Consider the following 13,687-nt stretch of genomic DNA (forward strand, 5'->3'; position numbering starts at 1 on the left):
CCACTTGAGAAATAAATTGGATTTGCTGATATACTGGTCCAGAAAATGCAACAGTTAGGGTGGCCCCATGATGACAAGGCAACATGTGCATTAACTGATCAATGGTGATGTACATTACTGGTTAAATAATGTTTGGGAACATGCATGGTTGAAGGTTAGTGCTGATAAAGGATAGTATCAGCTCATTTTTTAAAGGAAAGTTAAAATTTGCAGAAAAGATTTAGTTTAGCTGCCTCCAATTGCTATTTTGTTGGAATTTGTGACTTTTTTTTTGTTCCTGAACAAGATTGATTTTGAGGTTTTTAGCTGCTTTCTGCAGTTGTTCTCATTGGATTTCCAAGATCCTATCACCAGCACACCCTGTGCTGACCAGACGAACTGCAAAGGGAACATTGCAATCTTGTATCACATGAATGCATGGAAGGAAAAGGTCTTGTCTAATGGCTTGCATTCCACCCAATAAGCAGAAATCTCATTGTCAGTGAGGCTGGTGAATTGACCCATCGTATTGAGTGATAAGGTAGTCTCTTGTGCACATGTGTACAAGGTTACAGAGATTATTTTGCTGTAGGCTTTAGATGCCTTACATTACAATCTCAACTAAGGCAATAATTTTTAATTCTCCAAAGAGGAGGGGGTGCAGGAGGTTCATCGAATATTGGGAGGTTTAGATTGTGTAGCAACAAAAAAAAAATTGAAATTCAAGCTTTAATTGAATGAGGAGAAAGCATGTTATTTGAATCTCATGGATGCTGATTGGTATGCCACACGTTTCTAACATTTTTACTGGTACTTGTATTTCAAAATCTCATCTTATGCTTTTATTAAGAATGTAGAAAAATGTTTTGAAAAGTGCAGTTGTTCTCACAGGCGTCAGTGAGATGAGAAATTGTGGGAGTGTATTAGGACCGATAATGCTATAATAAAATATTGTCAAAGCAGGTGGTAATGCATTGGCAGCTGTTCATCAAAAAAAACCCGAAGAACTGCGATACTGGAAATCAGAAACAAAAACGGGAATTGTTGTAAAATCTCAGCAGGTCTGGCAGCATCTATGGAGAGAAAGCAAAGTTAAAGTTTCAGGTCCAGTGACCCTTATGCAGAACTGATTGTAGCTCAGAATGGGTTGGCATATATTATGAAAGTGGGATGGCAGAAGAGGGGGGAATGATAGGTGGAGATGAAGCCCAAAGAGAGAGAACAACAGACAAAGAAGTAGGTAAGGGTCAGCATGGGGGAAGCCATAGCAGTGGAGATACTTGACATCTGTTATGACTTTCATTTCTGTTGCTATGAAACACAACTTCCATTCATAGGTTTACCTCTATTGGTACATTTTATCTTTAATAACCTGACGCAATATCAACTATGTGGTTGGGCAATTAGCAAATGATTGAAAATGAATGAAATCAAATTTGGCTTTAGTTGAGGTATAAAATGGTATAAAAGTTGAAATAAAAGGAAGGAAACAGGAACTAAATTTAAAAAAAAATGACCAAGTACATATTTTGGCAACCTGAATATTGAAATGAAGCACACAGCACAGCAGGCCAACCTGTATGTAAAGGAAAAGAATAAATGGATGCAATGGCAAATAGACTTACACTTAAACTTTCTTTTAGGTGCAGATTGAATTCTGTATTCTTGCAACATTTTCTGTTTGTATTTTTTGGCCGGTTTTCAGACCACTGTACACTGTCAACTTTGCATAAATATTGTGTTTGCCTAATTCCCTGTTATAACCTGATGTTCTCTTACCCACTTTCATGTGGGTGACCAGATCAGAGTCCATGCAGTGCAGTACGCAAACGAAAATATCAGAACAATGTGGTCAGATGATGAAATTCACCATAAGAATACTGATTTAAAATCTTTATCTATCCAAAATGCAATTACGCCTTAAAGTTACCTCTCTTTCTCACAAATGCTGGGTATTTTCTATATCTTTGGGTATCCAATGCAATATTCCACCATTCCAACAATATTTATTGTAGTATTTTCCACTCTCCAAGTGAACGAATGAATTTGCTTTATAAAATAACTTAACGAAGATGAAAGCTTTCTGTCATTTAATTAACATTGCATGAAAATTTCTAAAAACATCTGCAAATCAAGGGAAATTAAACATTTTCAAGTCATTATAAATCAATAAATGACAACTAAACATTAGAGACCTTGGTATAAGGGGTTAATAGCTACATGTTCATAGTTTGATGGTATCATCAATGATGTTAGGTGATGAAACATCATTGTGGACCCAGGTGAAGAAGGTTTTAGTGAAGTCCTGCTGAACAACATCACTGTATATGGTGTAAATAGTTAATAAATGTTTGTTGGCTTGCATTTCTTGGTACATTTGACTCTCTAGAGCATCTGGAAAGTTAGACATGATAGTTATACATGGTAACAGCAGTGGTATGTGGTCTGTGAGCTGTTTATGAGGGACTTGGGCTGGCACAGATGAATGTGGGATGGTGAAAAGCTTTTGGCTTGACAGAACGCACTCCAGAAAAACAACCACGGCAGTCATTGGAGAAACTCACTCTCAACAGAGCCCCACAACAGCTGACTTGAAGTATACAGAATGTTGGTAAAAACCTTACCTCCACCTGAGTACCTGGACCATACAGGAGGCCTCAACTGCACTGTGCTCTGGAGAAACTATGGTACCAATTTCATCCTCTGGATGAAGTTAGTTTGCTCCAGTATACAATAAACAGCTGTTTAAGTGGTATTTTAAGAAGATAGCAGGTTGATGAAACCACTCAGTATGATAAAGTCATTCAACCCTTCAGTTTCTATTCTGTGCTTTGAAGAGAATCTCACGTAGACTGGGAAAATTTGGCCCAAACCCCAGGGATCTGTCATTTTTATTACCATAGTAATTGTCTCTGCCAGGTACCAGCTAAGTGGGAAGTTGGGAAGGACCCTTGTGTGACTGCAATGATGCACAACCGAATGTCAGAGGACTGCATGGTTACTGACATTGATGAACGAGTACATTGTCGTCAGACAGCATTGCTTCAGCCCTAACCTTGTCCAGCTATTACTGTACATGCATTCTGCCACAGAAAGGACATTTCCATGTTCTATGCTCACAAGCAGTAGGTCATTGTAGGCAACTTGCATCTCAAACTCAAAATCTTAAATACAATTGGCTCCCACCAAATGCTTCTACCACACTCAGGAGCACCTTTAGGTTTCACCCATTGTTTTTATTACAGGGTTATAAAATTGAAATGGAAATTTTGTACTGCTTACATAATTGGCCCAAAACAATTTAAATTCAACACTGGTGGAGCCATCGCTGTTCGTATGGATACCCCACCCTTGGTGAAGCCTGGGTTTCTCCAGGCATGCATCTTCTGACTCCTGAGTTCAAGGGTCACCCTACTGAAGTCACCAGGCCAAATACTTGCTATGTTTTACTACAGAACATAGAACATTACAGTGCAGTACAGGCCCTTCGGCCCTTGATGTTGTGTTGACCTAAATTTGTTACAATGAAAGAGAAATCATGGGCATCATTATATCATTCACAAATGAGAGATTTCCTTTCTGAACAGTAGCACCTGAATAACTAAACTCTGTAAGTCAGATGAACTGAACAAACAGGGCTAGCCAAACAAATTCAAGATGGAATTTCCAAACTTATTCACGGGACTGGAAAAATTACAAATAGCTTTGAATTATTACCCCAAAACAAATTACCAAGATTTGTGTCCATTAATGCCAAGAAAGTTTCAAAGTCCTCTCTTACAAAAAGACGAAAAGGAGATTGAAGCGATTCTGTAGCAGAGGGCATATCTCTAATGACTCTATCCACATCTTGATACTCCAGCATGCTGTTTATACCTGTTGGTTCTTTATGAATTTGTGTAGACACTACAGTAACTCTTGAAACAAAACCAGGCTCAATAGTGGGGCATACATGAACAAAAGATCTTTAATATGATTAAGAATATGTTTATGTTTATGAGCCTGAAGAAGGGCTCATGCCTGAAACGTCGATTCTCCTGCTCCTTGGATGCTGCCTGACCTGCTGCACTTTTCCAGCAACACATTTTCAGCTCTGATCTCCAACATCTGCAGTCCTCACTTTCTCCTATGTTTATGTTTAGCCAAACACAGCCCATTACAACCCAGATGTGGCAATGATTATTAGAGCCAACACATCTTCCACTGATGCAGGAGCTGTTTTATTTCAGACCCAACATAATGGCTCCTGATGATGGGTTATTTGGTCCCCTGATTACTGAAAGCTACAGTGCAGCAATGTGCGGTGACCAAGAAAGAAGCGCTGGGAGCCATCTGGTCATCTGGGCCTGAGAAACGTTGTTGGACAATCTCCAAGACTTCAAGTTCATATCCAGAGAGATCATGTGCAGTTGGTGATCCCCCATTATACCAAAGAGCTGTCAAAGATGCCATCCTGAATAGAATATCTTTTGATTATGTCTTTAATTATGTCTGTTTTAATGCCACCACAGAATATATCCAAAGCAAACTCCAGACCACAGTTGATTCTTTGACCTCTGACTAGGTGGGGACAGTTACAAAGTTAGTCTACTTTGTTGAGGAGATGAAATTCTAGTTTACTTGTTGACCAGATTTCTCCTTAACACCATTTAGACGTAGGGAGAAACTTGTACAGCTTGGAACGCTGATGCTAGGTGCAAGTAACTATGGCAGCACTGTGTCACAGACTGGTTTGCATATGTCCCCATTAATTTCATTCAGAAAAAACTCTTTGAGTAATGCTGTCATTTTAGTATTCTGGATGACCTCCTAACCTCTAACAATGGCAGTGTTATTCCAAGGCATACTCCAAAATTTACATCAGGGTCACCTGAGAATTATCTGATGCTGGACATAGACCCACAACTTTTTCCTAGGATAATGATGTCAGCTTGTATGAGGGGGCATAACTACAAATTGAAGGGTGATAGATTTAAGACAGATGTCAGAGGCAGGTTCTTTATTCAGAGAGTGGTAAGGGCGTGGAATGCCCTACCTGCCAATGTAGTCAACTCAGCCACATTAGGGAGATTTAAATAATCCTTGGATAAGCACATGGATGATGATGGGTTAATGTAGGGGGAATGAGCTGAGAATAGTTCACAGGTCGGTGCAACATCGAGGGGCGAAGGGCCTGTTCTGCGCTGTATTGTTCTATGTTCCATGTTCTAACTCTGCTGATGGCCTGATGTATCAAAGGCCATTGAAGACATGGTGTCCAATTTAACAATGTATGGAAAGAATAGGCAAAAGCATAAGGAATCACTGATGGCTTTAACCTTCCTCTCTCATCTTGGACTTCTCTATTGTTATTGACTATTATACCGTGACTGGAGGCAAGTTGCTGCACAGTCCCACTTCAGTAGTGCTTATTACTGTGCTCAAGGAGGTCTTTACCACATTTGGCACTTCTGACACAAGCACCTCAGACAATAGCTTGCAGTTCACTTCAAACACTTCACTGAATCATATAGCTTCATAGGGATTATCGGCTGTCCTCAATATCCACAAGACAAAGGTAAGGTTCAATAGGGGTATCGTCAAGGTCCTTTTGAAGAAAAACAGCAACACCAATGTGGCCATATTTAGTTATCAGTCTATGCCTTTACACAACAGTCTGACTCCTTTGAAGCTCCTAATGGGTAGGAGATTTTGTACACAACTCCTGAGTCTCCCATATTCTGTCTGATCAAGTATCACAGAAGCTACAAAAACAGAAGTTGCTGGAAAAGCTCAGCAGATCTGGCAGCATCTGTGAAGAGAAATCACAGTTAATGTTTTAGGTCCGGTGATATTACCAGACTCAAAACATTAACTCTGTTTTCTCTTTATGAATTCTTCTAGACCTGCTGAGCTTTTCCAGCAATTTCTGTTTTTGATTCTGATTTGCTGCATCCACAGTTCTTTTAGTTTTCATCCCAGAGGCTAACTTGGTATAGGTCAAACAACTGATGCATTAAAATAATATAAACCAGCACAAGCAAAGCTCTGTCACTGTAAGGTTTAGGAAATTCCAGCACACTACCCTGAGGATTCTGAGGAAACAGGACTAGAACTGACCTGGCTGAATTATGAGACTTTGGTTTATCCTCATGCTTCATTAACATTGACCATGGCATCTTCAAAAGAAAGAGATTAATACTGGTGTTTACAAACAAGTGGTCTTTGCAGGCCTGGTTGACTGGCCAGATGAAAAGTGAGATACCTTGACTAGCTTACTGTACTGTTCACATCCTCTTCCATTGAATGTACTGTAGTGTTCCCAAACCTCGTCCAAACAAATGAGAGCACAGTCAGCCAGGGTCTGTCAAGAAACTGCAGTGTCTTTCCCACTCACTCAGAGGGTCTGACGGTGACTTCAGAAAGGGGTGGGGGAAGATGTAAATTATGGGAGAGTAGGTGAATGACAAGCTTTGAAATAATTTGTGATATACAAACTTTATGGGTAGACCAGATCTGGGAGGAGGTGTAACTATGTGGTGAATATCTACATAAGATCAGCTAGACTGAAACATCGGTGATGTCAGATCACAAGGACCTGGGACCTGGAACAAGAAGATTCCAGTGAAGCTCTGCTGAAACATGACTTAATGTATAGTGTAAATAATTAATAAATGTTCAGCAATTTTCATTAATATGGTGTCCAGTCCTCATCCGCTAATGCCCCCACACCCTGTGTGTGATAATAATTTACATCCAACTGTTCTGAGCAAGATTCCTCACAGTAAATGTTAACCTTTCTTCACTCTTTTAAAAACTACTTCGGATTTTCTTATTTTATTATTTTCTACTTTCAACCCTGTAGCTTCTAGGAAATTAGAATGGGAAAGGCCAGTCAGATCCTTTAGCCTGTTCCACCATTCAGTTAGATCATTGCTGACCAGTAGCTTAACTTCATTCTTTGGTGTTGTTCTGGAATCGTCCCTGCCAATCAATCCTGGTTTTGAAATCAACCTCAGCAGCTTCAGCTCCAACAATCTTTTGGGGGAGAAAATTCAAGATTTTGGATTTTTTTTTTGTGCGAAGTAATCAACCTGTACTGTTTAACTCCAATGATAACCAGATGGTCTGTGGTTAGCACATTCGATCCAGGAGAAATAGTTTCATATTTATTCTCCCTCTAAACATTTTAATCATTTTAAGCAACTTAACTGGAACACCCCATAATCTTCTATATTTAATGGAATACAATGCAATCTTTCTTAATCATTTTAATTGCACCATTCTGAATCCGCATTGCCTATGATTCAAGGCTCTTGTGAACTTGGTGTTTAGACCTGACTCCAATACAATGCTCCAGATGGAGTCTAACTGGAGATTTATATCTCTGTGATAATACATCCCTGCTGTAATCCACATTCCATAGCATTTTCAATGATGATTTTGTACCTGCCAACTATCTTATAGTAAGTTTTGTACATGGACACCTAAAACTCTTGCTTCTGCACATTCTTATCTTCTTATAATTCAGAAAACAGACTTTTTTTTATTAGGAGAAAGTGAGGACTGCAAATGCTGGAGATCAGAGTTGAAAAGAGTGGTGCTGGAAAAGCACAACAGGTCAGGCAGCATCTGAGGAGCAGGAGAATTGATGTTTTGGGCAAAAGCCCTTCATCAGGAATGTAGGGAGTGGGGGGGCGTTGGGGGTTGGAGGAAGAGGCTGAAAGATAAATAGGAGGGGGAGGATGAGGCTGAGGGAAGGTAGCTGGGAAGGCAATAGGTAGATGCAAGTGGGGGGTGATGATGATAGGTTGGAGTGGAGCGTAGAGCAGATAGCTGGGAAGGAAAATGCACAGGCAGGATAGTTCAGGAGGGTGGTGCCCAGTTGGAGGGTTGGATCTGGGATAAGGTGGGATGGGGGGAGATGAGGAAACTAGTGAAATCAACGTTGATCCATGTGGTTGGAAGGTCCCAAAGCGAAGATGAGATGTTCTTCCTCCAGGCATCGGGTGGCTAGGATTTGCCAGTGGAGGAGGCCCAGGACTTGCATGTCCTTGGCGGAGTGGGAGGGGGAGCGGAAGTGGTCGGCAACAGAGTGGTGGGCTTGTTTGGAGCGTGCGTCCCAGAACTGTTCTCTGAAGCGTTCTGTGAGTTGGCATCCTGTCTCCCCAAAGTAGAGGAAACCACACTGAGAGCAATAGACACAGTATATGAGGTGTTTGGATGTGCAGGAAAATCTCTGCCAGATGAGGATGGATCTTTTGGAGCCTTGGATGGAGGTGAGGGGGGAGGGGTTTTTTTATTAGTACAAAGTGGATGATCTCACATTTTCACACATTACACTCCATCTGACACAATATAGATCACTCATTCAATAAATCATCTGTCTTTTGCAAATTTTTTCTTTCATTTTTTCAGTTATTGTTCCTTTACCCCAAATCATTTATAAATATGGTGGAAGGTCGATGCCCAAATTTGATCAATAGGAAAGACCACTAGTTACATCATGACAATTTGAGTACATACCCATTATCACCCATTGTCCACACCAATTCTCTGCCTCCAATTCCATTTGGACCCATTCTGTTATGCTAATTCCTTGTCAAATGTTCTGGAAGTCAACATAACTAACATTCATAAAACATCCTTTCTCTATGAGAGGGAAGAAGAAGAAACCAATAGATATCATTTACTTGGACTCTCAAAAGGCTTTCAATAAGGTTCCATATAAAAGATTAGGATGTAAAATTAAAATGCATGGGATTGAGAGTAGTGTACTGACATGGATAGAGAACAGGCAGGAAACAATCTGTATAAACAAATGGGCATTTGTCTAAATGGTAGTCAGTGACTAGGGGGTACCGCAAGGATCAGAGTTCGTACCAGCTATTCATGACAAATATTATTGATTTTGATGAGTGAATTAAGTGTAATATCTACAAATTTGCAAACTTACATGGGAGGGTAAACTGTAAAGTCAATACAGAGATACGTCAGGGTGATTCGGACAAGTTGAGTGTGCCAATGCTGCTCCTTTAACAAGGTTATGGTGTCCTCAATTTTTTCAGAGAGGTCATAAAAGACACAGACGCTGAAATGTCTAAGTTGGAGGGTTTTAGGGCCAGTTTGATTATAGCTAACAGATACTGCCTCAGACAACAGGCTTTCAAGTTTCTGAAAAAAAAGCACTTGTACAATGAAAGGCAAGTGGCCAGTTCTCCCAGCTCAACTCTTCTTTGGTTTGGCTTGGTTTTTAGCAGGTGTATGGAAAAGCTGCTGGACCCAAAAAGGCAGTTCCAAGCTGTTACTCACTCTCTGACATCTCTCCTGTAAGACCCTTGGGTTGATTTTACCTTTTGTGTCAGGAGGTGTTTATGGAGATTGTTGCAAGTATTTGGGAACAGCATCATTAGGTTAGTATAATCTGTTGGGTTTTCAGATTGGTTCAGGTATTCGGTATTCTGTTTGTGTTTCATTTGGTAATCTTGTAAATAAATTCTGTTTTGTTTAAAACTATGTGGTTTGACCAGCAGTATCTATTCTGGAATATCCACCTTACACCTGTTTAAAACGACAGTCTGGGTCATTTTCTGGAAGTGTTTTGAGGGTCTGGCCTGGTCCATAATGTGAGTGAGTGGGCAAAGTGCGTGGCAGATAAAGTGTAACGTGTATAAATGTGAGGTTATCCACTTTGATAGCAAAATATAAAAGAAGATTATTATCTGAATGACAATAAATTGGGAAAGGGAGAGGCGCAACAATTCATGGGTGTCCGCATACATCATTTGCTAAAAGTAAGCATGTAGGTGCAGCAGTTAGTGAATAAGGCAAAAGGCATATTTGTCTTCATAGCAAGAGGATCAGAGTAATAGAGCAGGGGCGTCTTGGCCACACCTGGAATATTGTGTGCAATTCGGTTTCCTCATCTGAGGAAGATGTTCTGGCTATGGAGGAAGTGCAGCAAAAGTTTACCAGACTGAGTTCTGGAATGGCAGGACTGACATTAGATTACATTAGATTACATTACATTAGATTACATTACAGTGTGGAAACAGGCCCTTCGGCCCAACAAGTCCACACCGACCTGCCGAAGCGAAACCCACCCATACCCCTACATTTACCCCTTACCTAACACTACGGGCAATTTAGCATGGCCAATTCACCTGACCCTGCACATCTTTGGACTGTGGGAGGAAACCGGAGCACCCGGAGGAAACCCACGCAGACACGGGGAGAACGTGCAAACTCCACACAGTCAGTCGCCTGAGGCAGGAAATGAACCCGGGTCTCAGGCGCTGTGAGGCAGCAGTGCTACCCACTGTGCCACCGTGCCGCCCATATAATAAGAGAGACAAGATCAGTTAGGATGTTATTCACTGGAGTTTAGAAGAATGAGGGGGAGATCTCACAGCAACCTATAAAATTCTAGCAAGATGAGACCTGGTTAAACAGGATAGATATTCCTGAAGATCAGAGTTCAGAACCAGGAATCACAGTTTAAGGATACAGGATAGGCCATTTAAGATGAGGAGAAATTTTATTCACCCAGAGTGTAGAAGGCTTGTGGATGTTTTTGGCAGCAGGAAGTAATTGAGGCCAAATGATTGAATGTTTTCAAGTAGGATATAGACGTAGGTGATGGGGGAAAGGTGAGAACAGACTTAGATGATCAGCCATTATCAGGTTGAATGGCAAATCAGGCTTGGAGTGCTGAATGACCTACACCTGTTCCTATTTTCTATGTTTCTAAAAGCGCTATATAAATCCAAGCTGTTATTGATATGTCTATTTCATTGTTCATGAATTACCAGGAAACCTGTGGTGACATTGTCGAAACAAAGAGCTGCTGCATTATATAGCTGGGACAGTATCAGTGAGATTGTGATGCGAAGCAGCAAGACATTTGGGGGAGTTAATGGTAACAAAGATGGTCTACAATGTTCGGCAGGAATATCGTGTGACGAAAGGCTGCTTGGGTAATCGGGCAATTTGGGTGAAGTTTGTCTTATAACATGGAGAGTTGTATATTGGCAGTTATCATTACAATGTCTATCTTTGTGCACTTCTGCAGACTGTTTACTCATGAGGGTGACATTGCAATCAAATACATTGCTGTCCACAATCAATACTGATACATAGGATCTTTCCAATGGTGATCATTCAGGCAGTTGTCTGGAACAGAAAACAGGGTGAAGTGTTCCACCCCCAGAAAATTGCAGACGTCAAACTTGCACTCTGTAAGTTTGTTTACTTTTTATTTGTTCACATTGTCCTTCAGAAGGCGGTGAGCTGCCTCTGGAACTGCTGCAGTCCATTTACATGGCACTGTGGGTTTATCCTCTTGGATTATGGCTGATGAGTCTATTACACCAGTCTCTGAATGAGGCCAAGTGCAGCGACAGTGTAGGAAGATGATGTAATTGAGCAGTTTGAGCATCTGCTTTTGTATGAGAAAGCATTGTAACTTAAAATGCAACAAGCTAGAGAAGATTTAACTGTAGATATGATCCGGGTGAAGTGATCATTCACTGACTGTAAATTTGGTGTCCTTCAAAAGGCAAGTGATCCCTGCCTGTTCCCTGAGGGAAATATAGATTGCCTTTTTTTAATATACAGGACATGGGACGTAGGCATTGTTGTCTGGCCAGGATTTATTTCCTATATTTCTAAAGGTACCAGCTGCCTTTGAGAAGGTGGTGGTGAGCTGCCTTCTTCAACCATGGCAGTCCAAGTACATTAGATTAGCTCACAATGCCGTAGGGAAGGGAATGCCAACGTTTTGACCTAGTGACAGTAAAGAAATGGCAATATATTTCCAAATCAGGATGGTGAATGGCTTGGAGAGGAACTTGCAGATGGTGGCGTTCCCATGTATCTGCTGTCCTTATCATTCTAGGTGGAAGTGGTGTGGGTTTGGAAGGTGCTGTCTGAGGATCGTTGGTGAATTTCTGTACTTCTGTGAATTATTGTTTGCTTTTGTTTTTGCTGAATAAAAGTTACTATTTTGAACTGTTTGAAGGTTTTCCATTGTTTAACAGTCTCCATTGAAAATATTGGTTTACACTGAGCATTGGGGAAACAACAGCACTCCCTGAGAAACACTCATAAAATGGGATTACACTAAGGGTGGGTAAGCTGTGTAGCTTAGTTCTTAAATAGCAATAGATGTATGGTTGCATACTTTTATGAACAATGAAGAGCCAGCTGGGAGAATATAATGGGCCTGGCACCATAGGAGTATAGTGCATAGGTAATGAGGTGCATTTGGGAAAATGACATTCAAAATCTTGCTCAACCTCATAGAGTGAAACCCTCCATGAAATGCATGCAAATGACATTCAGCTAATATCTGGAAAATTCAGCCCTAATAAAACAATATGCTGAGTTAAAGTGAACCTTATGACTGCTGTAGAATTAAATAATTTGAAGATGATTCAAAAATAATGAGTAATTAGGCACTGAGAAAATTATTTTTAACGTTATATTTGTGGTTTAGCATACATGGTGTGAAATTTGCATGAAGCAATACTGTAGTTTTCCACTTAGGGGAGCTCCAGTTCAACTGTAACATATTCTTGTACTTTGATTTTGTAGCTCTGACAAAAATGTAGTTGGACCTCGATAAAGTTAGAGTGTAATATAGGAGAAAGATGCTGGAGATCAGAGCTGAAAATGTGTTGCTGGAAAAGTGCAGCAGGTCAGGCAGCATCCAAGGAACAGGAGAATCGACGTTTCGGGCATAAGCCCTTCTTCAGGAATGAGGGCTTATGCCCGAAACGTCGATTCTCCTGTTCCTTGGATGCTGCCTGACCTGCTGCGCTTTTCCAGCAACACATTTTCAGCTTAGACTGTAATATAACCTAGTTTACTTGCAGGCACATAGATACACAATGGCATATTGATGTGAAGACAGCTGCTTCAGTAATGGATTCAATTTTGTGAATTCACACCAACTGATATATCCACTACAATCTCAGAATCTTTTCTGCATTTAAGCGATGTAATGTTAAAATAAAATGATTTACCTGATAATAAATAATCCTGCAGAAATTGGTGTGGATCGTGATTGATTTTCAGCTGCAAATTGTTCACAAAGAAGAACATTGTAGTAATGGGATGACTATTGACAAATTTGTGGACTTTTTTCTATGCAGCTGCCTAAGATAGGAATTAGTCCCTTGAATATATTATTGAGTGTCTGTTAACGGATGTTTTCCAAGATCATTCAGTAATAAGCTGATCTGCCCCAGCAGATTCTTCAGTTGCTCCTATAGTGGTCAATGCCATTTAAGTGTAAAAGCTGATTTATTAGGAAAAAAACATTGCAGAGCTATGAGGAGCAGGGGCTTTCCCCTGATTTCACAGCTGATTACAGGACTAGCCAGATGGACAGAACCTGCCACAGACTGTATTCAGGGACTTGCCTGATGGCTGCTGCCAGTGAGGCAGCCAAGACCCACATTGATGTCTGGCCCTCAAACTACCCATCAATGTACACTTATGAGATGGAGGGTAAATTTTGAATGTTGCAAGATGTCACCATCTATTTCCCTACAATCTATATCTTCCATATCCTTTTCCACAGTAAATACTGATGCAAAATATACATTTAGTAACTCCCCCAGTTTCTGTGGCTCCACACAAAGGCCGCCTTGCTGATCTTTGAGAGGCCCTATTCTCTCCCTAGTTACCCTTTTGTCCTTAATATATTTGTAAAAACCCTTTGGAT

This window comes from Chiloscyllium plagiosum, chromosome 4 (genome assembly GCF_004010195.1).
Source record: "Chiloscyllium plagiosum isolate BGI_BamShark_2017 chromosome 4, ASM401019v2, whole genome shotgun sequence".
Taxonomy (NCBI): Eukaryota; Metazoa; Chordata; class Chondrichthyes; order Orectolobiformes; family Hemiscylliidae; genus Chiloscyllium; species Chiloscyllium plagiosum.